The sequence below is a fragment of the Cydia splendana genome, chromosome 14 (genome assembly GCF_910591565.1).
Source record: "Cydia splendana chromosome 14, ilCydSple1.2, whole genome shotgun sequence".
Lineage (NCBI taxonomy): Eukaryota > Metazoa > Arthropoda > Insecta > Lepidoptera > Tortricidae > Cydia > Cydia splendana.
The window spans coordinates 7,194,326-7,208,833 of NC_085973.1; the positions used below are offsets into that span (position 1 = coordinate 7,194,326).

General features: G+C 37.1%; 1 protein-coding gene across 6 annotated transcripts in view; it reads left to right on the forward strand.

Annotated features, from left to right (window-relative positions):
• Window positions 1-14,508, forward strand: part of LOC134797134 (protein sprint) — a 197,258-nt gene that overhangs the window by 41,206 nt on the left and 141,544 nt on the right. The gene's annotated exons all lie outside the window — the stretch shown is intronic.

A 14,508-nucleotide genomic window follows, 5' to 3' on the forward strand; every position in this document is an offset into this window, starting at 1 on the left:
GGCAAATCGAATCTGTATGAATCATGCCCTTTCTCTTGGGTGCAACTACCGGCACTGTTTTATAATCTGCTGTTGGTATCTCTTGTCTACTTAACAAAGCAAAACGTTGGGCCCTCCTAATAGGTCACCACTATCCATGGAACCACGCGAATATCACACTGCCAAGCAGAATTGCCTTATAATTAATTTTGCAACGTCACTTTGACATAGTTCAGTGATTACTTCGGGTTTTATTTTGTTGCTTATACTTTATTCCCCGGAAATTGATGAATGACATAAACCTGGATAATCCTTAATCAATGACGAAATTGATAAAGGATATTAATCCTCAATATCTTCTTTGCCTTGGTTTGCCTAAAGATTGACTAGAGGCTTTTGGCAAGACCACGTTTTGGGCGTTAATTCAATTCGTTCATTTTACATTAAACATGTTAATGTTGCTGAGAGAAAAGAAGGTGGGTATATTATACGGTGATTATTCAACGATTATCTAACCGTTGAACCACATCGTTTCCGATACAAACTGGTTCTGTATGATACTTCTGGTTTGTTTATCGCGCGTGCTAACGACTTTAAAAAATGCTTGGAGTTGTCTATGATTGGCTCGACATAAGCATGACAATGACAACATTGACAACGTCAGGGTTCTTGTTCAATAGTAGTTTGTGATTTACAGCTGATTTAACTACTTACATTTCGATCATATCCTTTAATTAGTGATTGGAAGTGTCAGCTTTCGTCGATTTAAACATAAGACCCGTAATTTAAATTGAGAATCCTTTGCTTAATCGGCTTTCAAAAAATACTTGCAGGTTACAGCACGTTTCATTCACGCTCATGTTTCAAAACTTGATTTTTTTAAATAGGTAAGTACATCCTGAATCTGATGGTAGGCTGCGTAATAAAAACCTTCAACAGCGGATGACAGGATTGTAGGAACCACCTAAGCGTAAAAAAAGTGTCGTAATATTGAAATCGTTTCTGCTGGTATCATTATATGCGCGTGCCAGATGTAAACCAAAAAATACTTATCAGCAACTCATTTGACCATTCAAGCGTCAATTTGGCCCCATAATGGTAAAGGACCCCTTTTTATCCGATCTTTTTGTTACCATAGGGTGCGAGGGTCGTTGACATTGGCCCCTTTTGTCATCTGGATTTGCACCGATATTTTTCATCGTACGTCGGATTAACAATATATCATTTCTAATCGCGTTTTCGATTATTACTCTCATTGGATTGAATGGCGTCTGTAATCCCTCGGACACGAGGATTTGGACGTATCTTTGAAACAATTGAAGCTCAGCTGCATTGATGAGATGGAACATTAGAGGGGAAGAGCGAGAGGTAGCATTAATCATTGAAAACAATGACCGTGACGAATTAAAAGAGCAAGACCGGCTATTTTCTCTTTTTTATAACTTGCTACCTTGGTGTCCAAGTAAGCTGCTTGGACAGCCAGCAAATAGTATCGTACTACTACCTACGTACGTAATTAAATAAGTGAAGAGAAAGGTTATATTTATCTTATAATAATAGGTTGGCATCTGAGTGGGCAATAGTGGGAGTAGTGGGCATCACCGCGCGATTAGATGCCCATTTTTCTAGCTGATCGACAAAACAGGTTATCATGACAAGAGAAAAGTTAAGTTAAGTGCGTAGTATATTTTTTTACGCTTATTGATATATTTCCGTCTTTTTGGGGGTGGTTATATTAGAACCAGCAATTTGGAACGGCTTATCGTGACCGGTAAAATAGAGGGAAAAAGGCCTAGGGGTAGAAGTCCCAAACGATGGTCGGACCAAATAGCGGAGGAACTAAAAATACCTGTCAGCGACGCACTCCACCAAGCTACAGAACGGGATGGGATGGAGACAACTAGTTGACGGAATCAAACGGAGTCACGATCCTCAGCAATGAGGGACCGATTGAAGAGAGAGATATTAGAACGTAAATATGTACTAATAAATATAAACGTTTGGGTCATTAATTCAAATTAGGGAAAGGCGTACATTTACGTACAGCGACACAGAGGTACATTTCATAATATACAATGTACCACACGTAGGTACTTACTCTGAATGTCCAAGCAGCCGACAATAATGACGACAAACTGTGCCGAACCGTTTCGAATGCGTTTGTCGCGCCCTGCTCCCGCGCAGGCCCGGCGACCATAAATCAGTCGACAACTAACGCTCAGCATTCTGGACAACCGTATAGATTGCATTTATATGCAATTCCCCGATAGTTAATACTATACTAATTTGAGTTGAGTTATAGCGCCGTGAGTCCACGTATGCTTATTTTTTGTATAATCGTGATCTCATTCGCTTTTAAACAGGATGCAGCGTTCAATGATGCTATAAAGTGCAACATAGGTACCTGATACCAGTTCCTATTGGTTAAATTTCTTTAGAATAAACATATTATTATATAATATAGCATAGTACTAGATATAAGATTGTATTTAAGTATGTTACCTGTTAACAAATATTCCATCGGCGTCACAGTTATCTGACCAGTTTTGAACTTTGTTGCAAGGAGATAAAGCCTAACGACTGCTCGGGTAAGTGTATTGCCGATAGTACCTACTTATACCTTACACAGTAGATTAAGGAAGATTGTTGAGTGCTACCGTTCGCCAACAAACTGTCATGCAGTTTGGCGAAAAAATATGTGTAATGGATTACTGTGTATTTTTTATTGAGTAAATAAATTAAAAAAAAAAAAAAAATACGAATTCAACGAAGGCCAATTGTCCAAAACCACTAAACAGACACCGCAATCCACTACCAATACAGCTCCTACTGAAACAAAGAGCAAACGGCCGCCCGTATTTCTAGCCAGGACCGATTGACTCAAATCCATTACTCTAATATATAAAAAAAAATCATTGCGGTTCTTTGGAATCAGCGAAAATTAAACAGTTTTAGAGAAATCTGCAGCTCTTAAGGTCCTATCATTGGCATTCGTTTGACCCGTACTGAAAGCGACAGGATGTAGATATTTTTTTTAGATAATACAGCATGGTCTTGGCCAAATCAGCCGCGAATCTTACGTAGAAGCAAAATGTAGGTCCCTATAAAAATAAAAGCACCTAGAAGATAATGTACTTACTGGTAAAGTTTGATTGACTGACATTAAAACCTAAAAACCAGGCAAGTGCGAGTCGGACTCGCGCACGAAGGGTTCCGTACCATAATGCAAAAAACGGTAAAGAAAAACGGTCACCCATCCAAGTACTGACCCCGCCCGACGTTGCTTAACTTCGGTCAAAAATCACGTTTGTTGTATGGGAGCCCCACTTAAATCTTTATTTTATTCTGTTTTTACTATTTGTTGTTATAGCGGCAACAGAAATACATCATCTGTGAAAATTTCAACTGTCTATCTATCACGGTTCGCGAGATACAGCCTGGTGACAGACGGACGGACAGCGGAGTCTTAGTAATAGGGTCCCGTTTTACCCTTTGGGTACGGAACCCTAAAAATTAGTAGCACTATAAATTAGTAATAAATCAACCTTTTATGCATTATTGTATGCGGTTTATAAGCAGTTTTCTACTAATGAGATGAAGGTTAAGGAAATTACCGATTGCATACCGACTTAGAACTCTTAGAAGGTATGTAGCATTTCCGATTCTTCGCCGGGATCGAGAAAATTAGAAACAAATGCGATTACGTGATCGGAACTTCGTAACTATATTAACGTTCTGAGAGTTGCTACGGGCGATTGAGCGATCCAATCATACGGGCCAAATTAGATACGTAAAGAATTAAAAAAAACTAATTCAAATGAAAAAGTCAACAACCGATCGAAATACTCAATAGAATTTAAAAAAAACTTGTTAATTATGATTTAACATTTATGTACTATCTTCGTCGATAAAATAATATCCATTATAAATAAACATTCATCATCATCGTATAATATTTTTAGTTAGAGTTAAAAACTCACTACATATTACGGGACAGGATTGCCCTGGAGACAGGCAGAACTTTAAAATCTTAACTTGATATTAATTATTTTACTTTCTTCGCAGGGCTAGTCGATTGTAATTTGCACGAGATGCACTCCGAGTAATGGCAAGCCAATATAAAATCAAAACTAACACGAGTATCGCTCCAGGGGCACCGCGAACCACGTTTGACGTGTTACCTCTCTGTCGCACTTGTAAATTCGTACCTAAGTGTGACAGGGAGGCGACACGTCGAACGTGTTTCGCGATAGACCCTCCCGCGCCCGTAGCGTAATGGCCGCACGCCGCAGCGCAGCCGCAGCCTGCCAGCCTTGCCGCCTAATTGCAATAGTGGCTCGTGCTAATCCATCAGAGCGTAGAGTGACCAAAACAATGCGCTACCTGCCGGTACCGTTAGTAGAGGGCAACAATCTTCGATAACCATTGCGCAAGCGGCCCCGTTTTCGCACGTGTCTGCATGTTGTGTGGCAATCGGTTATTACTTGCTGTCAGATAAAGTTACCTCGCTGTATCCGATTTCAACTAAACAATTCGGAAGCCGTAATGTACGATTTTATGACGAAATTTGAGACGCTGTTTTGAGGTTTCGATATTTTGAGAAGCGGGGAATGCTATTTTGAACTGCTAAATTATGATGAAATTATGAATTAGCATTGCATTTTAATTAGTACCTAAATATAAAGCCTTTCTTAAAATAAATACAAGAGACGTTGTACCTATTAAACAACGTTTTAAGTGATAATAATGTTAATATCCAAGTAGATTAAATAAATATGGTATTTATGGCATTAATTATTAGCAGCATCTGGATAAACTGAAGCAATTAACTATTTTGGGAGGCGAATGAATTTGTCCTTCAATGGCTTCAATCAATTTGCAATTGACTGTTAAATTGTATGAGCAGATTGTTTCACATTTAGTTACAGTTCAGTAGCAGTTAACTCATCCTTTAACTCTACTATCTAGCACCAAAGATGGGAGATATAAGTTAACTTGAAGGTTTATCTCGAGATTACCAGAGCAAATACAGCGAATATCTGCAACTAAAAAGATTAACGTCTTGTTGATACAGCCACTACAAATGTTTGCGTTTAACTGATCGTAAGATAATGTTCCATTGACTTTGAAACGTTCTGTTGCACGCAATGCTTTTGGTAACATTTTCGCATTGATATTCAATGCAACTTGTGCTGAATATTATTCGCACTCATTCATATGTTCATTTAATTTAAATTCGTATGTTTTTATCGATGAGTATTTCATTTTGTATATTAATTTCTTCTCTACCCAGTTTACAATTATGTACCTACTTGTTGATTTTACACTTTAAATTCATTTTTATCGGAATCCATTTAGGTGTAAGGTTACCTATACCTATTTATTTGGAAAACAAGAAATATGAAACCATACCTATTATAAATCGTTATGTTGTTGTCGAGCATATGATTTCTTCGTTAGTCGTAAGCTCCGTTTTTGGCTCTTAACTTCTTCACGATTTAAGTGATCAGGTGGGTAGCGAGCGTCGCTTCGTTGCAATAGTTAGCATTCTATAGCGCAGGTCTATCCTCCAGGGGCGTTGCACTGAGCCATGGAATGCGCCCGATCGTGCTTACGAAACCACTCTCAATCGGACCTCTCGAATGCGCAATACGATTGTCTACTGGATTAACTTCTCGGTTCACAGTTCACACCATCTCATAATGCTACTATTATTAACTAACATTCCAAATTACCGTTCTGTAAGCACGCCGGCTTAGCATCATGACTTTTTAATTACCCTTGTGTGTAGCGGAACATTTTGCTAATGCATTCCACTATACCTTCTTTGAGTCATATCTGTCGTGCGCTTTTATGAGATGTGAACTGTATGTAGGTCTAATTAAGATTGTTATTTCAATTAAAGATAGAGCGAGATACGAGGTTGGAGAAGTTTCATTTTGCGGGCGGTCCGGAACAACGGGGCCCATTGTTTTGTGCTCCTTATATTGCGGGTAGCGGACCACTTCATAGCCTTGCCGAGCTTAGTGCCTAAATTCTTAGAATGTCTGCTGAATTCAATTAGCCCTGTATGGTGTTCTTTAATGTTAATTAGCTCGCCGGTGGCGCCTTGAGTTTAACCGCCTCACGTACCGTAGTCTCAACAAGCTTGTATTTTTCTTCAAATATGTCCTAGATCCTCGGATAACTTATTTGATTCCTAAAATGGCGATGGTAACTTTTACATCTAAATCAATTTGGCTCGGTCTGGTGTTTTTCGATGATGAAGCAATATTACTGCAAGCTTGTTTATTTGATGTTTTTCGTAAGCTTAACGACTGATAAAATTCCCTTACAATGCCGCCTTTTCAGCGTCTAAAAATTCATTAATCACAGGCGACCTCAAAGGCGGCTTAGTCTAAACCTTATCGGCTCGGCTCCCACTTATAACGTTAAAGACTGATGAGAGCGATTCGTCATGCTCCTCTCTCTGACCTACATGTGGAGGGTCCTGGCCCTGGCATAGTGTAGGGAAAACGACAGAAAACTATCTGCAGCCACTTGGGATTTTGTCGACTTTCAAATCTTACTTCTCCCTACGAGCGGTGCGTGTATCGTCAACTGTTTTTTGCGCGCATATGCTTGAAAATAGAATACTTTATACAATTCTGCTTTGGTCCTGGCTACAATCGCGCAGATTTTTTGCCAGTCTGTCACATATCGCCATTAGTGGCCCAGCGTGTGACCCCTATAAGAAATGTATTGGTACCAATTTTATTGTTTCGTTTCTCAAGTTGACATGTGAGGGGAGTAAAGTTACACGTAGATTTTTTTTATGGAGAGACGACCACACAGTAAGCCATTCACTTGTTTATTTGAAATATATTTACTATATGTACTTGTTAGGAAATCAAATACCATTTTATATCATAAAAAATAAAAATAGTAAACAAATGCAAATGAAAGCCTTAGAGATATTCCTATGTTATTTTGAATTGCATTCGTCTTTACTTTTTTCTGATTATAAATCAAATCATTTTTTGCAATGCTTCTGTTTATTAACAATTCCGAGCACACTTCCTTTATCACAATAACAATCTTAACAAAATACGGTCTAACAATGAATATTGATAGCGCGTGCTCGGCCATATAATGAAACTTTTTTGCGCCATCTTCTATAAACTCTTTTCGCGTCAAGCTTTTTTTTACATTGATTAATGACTGTTCCATTAAGGATGAGCTCCGATCGCTCCTAAACGTAAAAGCTTTGCACTTGATGATTAAATTCTTATTAAATTACCGTCACATCTTTCTTTTTCGCGTTGTTTCGGTACCGATTAATCATGGAAACGTTAATATTGAAAGTTGTTGAAAATTGAGTGTAGCAGCTTTCATTTTCGCGTCGTTATTGCATTGGTGAGTTGTTGTAAAATAGCACGCAACTTCTAATTAGATTCGCAGAATGTGATAATAAGAAAGTTGTACTGTAGTTAGCAGTAAGATAATGATTTCGCTTCGGAATGAATACAATCAGCACTGAGTCAACAAATAACAAACATTGGTTATTTCTCTCTTACATACTGTTCCACCTTAGGGGTGGCCGGTGGCCAGGAGGCGCCGTAAGCCTTCAATAAGAAGTGCATATACTTGGAAAAATTCGACCTATGCCGCTGTGGCCCGGTGGCCGAATGGCACAGGAACCTGCCGCTATAGCAGAGGACGCTGGTTCGATTCCAGCCTGGGCACTGGAGGCCTTGGTCACCAGTGTTGCCAGGGCTCTGGAGTCATAAGTTACGTTTCGTTTCCCTAAAAGTCACGTTTTTGCTGCTCAAGTCACATTTTTATATTATTGTATTGTATGGGTAGGTAAATCGATTTTGTTAGAAGAAATTCAGAAAATAATATATTTCACAAAAAATCTACTAACCTTTTATGATTTTTCCTCAAAAAGAAAAAACGGAACCCTTATTTATAGGATCACTCGTGCGTCTGTCTGTCTGTCTGTCCGTCTGTCACAGCCTATTTTCAAGGAAACTACTGGACCAATTAAGTTGAAATTTGGTACAAATTGGTGGAATTAGTGACCCAAAGACGGACATGTAAGTCATGTAACGTAAACAAATGAATTTTAAGCATGGGGGCTACTTTTGGGGGGTCAATGAGTAAGTTAAAAAATTAAGAAATAACCCAAGCAAATTAGAAAAATCTGCGGAAATAATTCGAGTAGTTTTGAAAATTGGTACAGGTATACCTTGTGGTGTCTAAATAAACATACTAAAAGTCCTCGAGGGTAGGGGGTGTGCTGAGGGTGCAGGGAGGGTTAAAGGTACCTTTTTTCTTATTTTTGCTCATATCTCGAATATATGTACAAATAGCATTATAATTACTTCGGTACTACTAAACTAAATTAATAACTAGCTTAAATCTAAAATAGGCCCTTGAGGCATTGTTCCAAGGATGCTGGCGGCATTTCCTCGCTGTATCGCAATGCTGATACGTTGTGCGAGGTAGCCTATTACTTCGGACAAAAGTTTTATCATACAATTTCCTACAAATTTGGTTATGTTTAATTTTACTCTACGATCAATACTTTAGGAGCTTCAGGTTGTTAAAGTTAAATTAGAGTTAAAAAATAGACGGTTTAAGTAATAGGGTCCCGTTTTACCCTTTGGGTACGGAACCCTATTACTAAGACTTCGCTGTCCGTCCGTCCGTCCGTCCGTCCGTCTGTCACCAGGCTGTATCTCACGAACCGTGATAGCTAGACAGTTGAAATTTTCACAGATGATGTATTTCTGTTGCCGCTATAACAACAAATACTAAAAACAGAATAAAATAAAGATTTAAATGGGGCTCCCATACAACAAACGTGATTTTTGACCAAAGTTAAGCAAAGTGGTCAGTACTTGGATGGGTGACCGTTTTTTTTTTTGCTTTTTTTTCGTTTTTTTTTTTGCATTATGGTACGGAACCCTTCGTGCGCGAGTCCGACTCGCACTTGCCCGGTTTTTTTCGTAATTGTTCATCATAAATAAAAATTTTAGTTTGGAGTAAGCAAGTTAAGTGACCAGGCCCCAATTTCACCACGGCTACAATTGTCAGTGACATATGTCGAGCGACAATTGTCAAGCGACAGGTGACATATTACAATTTTATAAAATATTTTCTATAGATATACTTACAAATATGACAGGCATTTTGCTACAATTGTATGTCTTACAATTATGTTGTGAAACAAGAATTATTTTTTCTAGTCGACATATTTGTAGAATTGTCGGTGAATCTTGACAGGAAATGAGTTATATGTCGGAATTTCGTGACAATTGTAGTGTTTCTTGTGACAATTGTCATAAACTTAGCAAGAGAAATATCTGTTTTTCCGATATAATAGAAGTTTTTTTAAATAATACAATGATGGTGGCAAACAGAAATACGGCCCGCCCGATGGTAAGCGGTAACCGTAGCCCATGGATGCATGTGACGTCAGCAACAGTGATGTTTTACAATTGTCGCACCTGTCACCGTGGTGAAATTGGGGCCTGCTGATAAAATATAAAAAAAACCGGTTTAGAGCATGTCGGGCCATGTTCAGTGTAGGGTTCCGTAGTTACCCGTCTGTCAAAATAGACTATTCGCAAAAACTCAAAAACAGCTATACCGATTAGGTTCGCTATATTTTTCCTTGAAAGTCTTTACTAAGCTATGTTTTTATGATTTTTTTCATATTTTTTGGACCCATGGTTCAAAAGTTAGGGGAACTAAAGGGGAAAACACAACTTTTTTTCTTTCAGATCGATTATTTCCGAAAATATTAAGTTGATCAAAAAATGGTTCTTGAAGTGTATTCGTTTTAAAAGACCTATCTAACGACATCCCACACTATAGGGTGGAAGCAAAAAAAAATTCATCCCCACTTTAATGTAGGGCAGCCACCATAAAAAAATATTTTTTTCTACTTTCTATTATTAAATTTGGCATGAATATATAAATTTACTACACTGACAAAGTCATAAAATATAAACTAGAAAAAATATTTTTTTAGGGTGACTCCCCTACATTAAGTGGGGATGATTTTTCGCTTTTACCCTATAGTGTGGGTGTCTTGGATATGTCTTTTAAAATGAATAAGGGTCTTTAAGGACTATTTTTGATTAACTTAATATTTTCGGAAATAATCGATCTGAAAGAAAAAAAGTTGTGTTTTCCACTTTAGTTCCCCTAGCATTTTAACCATGGGTCCAAAATTCGTCTAGCTTAAAAAGTCACAAAAATTGCCTCAAGATCGTAAGTCACGCACAGGTCACACGAGAAGGCGAAAAGTCACGAAAAATGTGACTTTTGTGACCATCTGGCAACACTGTTGGTCACTTTTTCTTAGTATATGACATTTATTTCAGTTTATTAGTTATTTCTGTTTACCACGCCTACATTATTACTTGTGCTGTACCGTTACTGGTCTGAATTTGAACACATTAAAAGCAATTTTACGGTCTGTATGCGCTATAAGCTTTTTTCTTATACCATTTCAACAAATTACTGTGCTCAAGATAAAATTGATGACATTTTAATGTTTGTCTTATCTCAAGCATTTATAGTGAGCTATACTGTCAAGGTTGTGGCCTTCAAGTGATTCATTTAATGAGCTGTTTCCTTTTTAAATGATAATAAAGACGTCATTAATCTTACTCAATAAACACCCGCATATTTTCTGTTACTAATTTACTTTTGCAATTATTACTTATATGTTAGTCTCGACGTCATTTGTAACTTCAAGATCTCCATCGTACTATTCATTCGTACCCGAGTGGAATGAGCTGACGTTGGCATACGGAATTTATACGATGGCAACATTGTTTAGTTCATTCATACCGGCATTACCCGACTTCCCCATTTCAGTAAAAGTCACAGACCAACCCCAAGGCAGTTTTCTATGGTAAAACTACAGTAAAAGTATACGTCGTCGTGTGTTATACGTCGTTTACAAACAAATATTAGTTAAATGTAAAAAAGTTATATTTATTCATAATTAGGTAAGTACTGAAATGACATGTGGACTGTGAGGTTACGTTATTTTTGGCATTGCTTATACATAGTTGAAAATTTTGACGGTACTAAGGTACGGTAGTAAAATATGAAGGTATTCTTTTTATGAAGCAACAAGTTACGGTACTTAATACCTACAAATTATAAACCCACAACAAAAAGAACCATGAAAGATGACGAAGAGAAGATGTAAGAACCAGGCACTAACATTGTGTTTGACGCATCAAACTCTATAAGTTGAGTATATATAGAATATATAGGTAGTATATAAACAAAGACTATTAGTACAGTGATCGCACCTGCGCTCATTTGCGTAAGTTCCGCCCACACGTAACTAGATTTGCCCTTACATTAGTATTCCCGATCGCTGACACGACCCGCATCGTTTGCCTAAGTCAACAAGGCGTTGTTGGCCCAACCTGAGGCGCATCCTAATGTCTGTAGACAGTTACAATCGCTTTCCTGGAAACTTATGATAAGGGGGATAAATAATATTGATATATGTACTTACAGAATTGTAATAGTGCTAACGCCTATGCCGTCAGGCACACCGCACACAACTCTAAGGGACATTTTATACATAAACATACCGACCACAAACAATATATGTATTTATTTTTTATTCCTGTTTCGTATATGCCTATGGCTTATTTAATAATGTGATTTTAATAGTGCTAACGTATGGTCAAGGTAAATTTACTTCAACCCTCGCTTCTTTTTTTGGAAGTTTATGATAAGCAGAACAAAAATATTATCATAGTTATCGATTCAATGCTATATCGATTCGAAGATTTAATTGTAACCTTGTATTGTTCAGTTATTACGATACGGATGAGAGCACGTACTTTCTTAAGAAGCGCATTATAGAGTATATGTATATAGTAAGTATATAGGCATTGTATAACATTTTACTGATAATCACACACACATTATCATCACATAATATGACGCCACTTTAATTACTACGAATGTGGTTAGTATCAGATTTGTCAATGCATAATCTAACGATAACCCTATTCGATCTACATTTCAAAGTGTAACAGAGTAGTAAAGGCAAATTTAAGACTTAAGATTACGATGCGATAAAACCGATAAACTTTATAACGGCTGCTTTATATGGGTAGATACTTAAGCTCGGGTTTCAGTACTAAAAAAATATATAGCCGACAGTGGTTACTTTTTGTGATCTTGGCCTTGCCCGTGTTTTTGCGCGAAAAGTTTTTTATTGGCTCCTAAGCTTATAGTTGGGATGGGATGGGTGAAGTACTCTTAAGTTTATTACACTGTTTGTCAGAGCTCTTTAACTTGTTTAGTTTAATGGTTTTATGAATATTGTTTAATAACACTGTTTTCTTCGCGATTTCTGATATATCATTTATTCACTGTGTACTTAAAATATAGAATGCTTGATATGATTTTAGGTGCTAGACGACCTCTAGAACCAATTTACAATTTTTTTTTAAATGGAAATGAATTAACGAAACGTGAATTTATTTTTATTGTGCACATATAGGCCAATTACTTCTACGCCTAAACCAATATGAGTCGTAAATAAAAATAATGTGAGGTAGTCGGAAGTTGCTAGCACACTGTGGCTTTTGCGGTCCTGCGGCGCGCGCCGAATACAAATGGATTGTTTGGACCACTTCTGAACTAACAATACTGACTTTTCCTCCCTTTTTTACACAAACGTTATGACGTGACATTTTCAACTATAGAGTAATGAAGAGTTTGTACTTTTTTCTTTAGCAGATTGCAACTAGAAGTTTCACTTTATTTGGCAATGTTTCAATGAATTAGTGACATAATGATGATTTCTGGTTTTAATTGTTATTAAGTACTAGACGTGCGCGCCGGTAGAAAAAAATCGGGCGGCGGCGCGCCACGAAAAAATCCACGGCGGCGGCGTAACGCCGGCGGCGTGGGATTTTCAACTTTTCAATATACGTATAATGAAAAACCAAGATTAACTCTAAATCAACAAGGGAAAAAATCTCAAAAAAAAAACTGTGTTACATCGTTTTTTTGGTTTATTGTAGAAAAAAATCATGAAAAAAAAAACTAATTATAATGTTGAAAAAAACATATGTCAAGTATGTTGGACGTTGCTATGATCGGTGTAAAAAAAAAGATATGCCGCGTAATGAGAATACGTCCAGTATTTTGGACACGCCGAGTATATAGTACCTACCTACTGTATGTGTATAAGGGTTTTTTAGTCCAGTTCATATTTTTTTAAATAAATATAGAATAATTGCATTTTTTAATTAGAAATACACTTACTGATAATGTCAACTTATGTAATGAATTTAAGTAAGTAAGTGAAACCTATTATTTTTATATTTTTGCAATAACTTCATATCTCGTAGGTGGTAAAATTTTACCAGTCATTGACGTAATTTATTTCACATTAAATCTAACTTAGCGGGGTATCCTAGGAAGCAGTCACATCTGAGCAATGGTTTTTACAATAATGCATGCACTTTTATCTAAATTTTCGTAATAAATTTCTCAAATGAAATCGGGTCTGTCTCTTGATGAAAACAAATCCACACACACTCATACATACACCACATCCACAGGAAAAAAAAAACCATAATAATATTTTTTTTTAATCTATTTGGTTCATTACGTTGTATTACCGCAAGTAATGACTTTTTAGAACGTTTAGAAACACCTAACATCCCTCTATTTAATTTATTTACCACAAAAACTACCAGAAAATTTAATAATTTTACTCTTCGCATACTTGGCAACGTCCAACATATTGGACTTAGCAAAAGTGCCGTTTAATCGACAACGGGCAAAATAATGGACATTACACCTTTTACACTTGTTTTTACCCATAAACACAAAACAGTTTTATGTAAATCATATTGCCACGTAAAAAACAGACCAGTTAGTAACCTATTACACGTTTTAACGCTGCTTAATACTGTCATATAAAAAAAAAAAAAATAAGGGGAAAATGTCAGTCTGTCGGATGCTTCCTTGCAAGTTCTGCGTTCTGTAGGACTTTGACAAAAAGATTATGTTCACACTGGTTCCCAATATTTTCTTACTTAACGCAGAATTTTTTTCTTGGGATGTCCAGTATAGGTGACGTTATCGATTTAAGGGTTAAAATAAATCAAGCAATGAATTTAAAAACACGGAACAGTCGGAACGCTAAAGCTAGGCACGTTGCACGTGCTTTATATCCATTGATTTTAAATTTGTACCCTCTTGCGGGTTATGTCTCGGCGCGAATTTTAGACTACCGGCGGCGGCGGCGGCGCGCTGTCTCCTTATGGCGGCGGCGCGCCGCGGCGGCGCGCACGTCTATTAAGTACCTACGCATATTTTTATTAAACACCTCTAAGAGAAATGTGACTGATGCAGCATGCCTCAGTTATTGCGGGTGCTTTTAAAACAGTATTACACGTGTTTCCTTTTAACAACTAAATTCATCCATATAAACACCTTATTATTCAAGTAAGCGTGCATTTTCCTCATATTTAACTATTT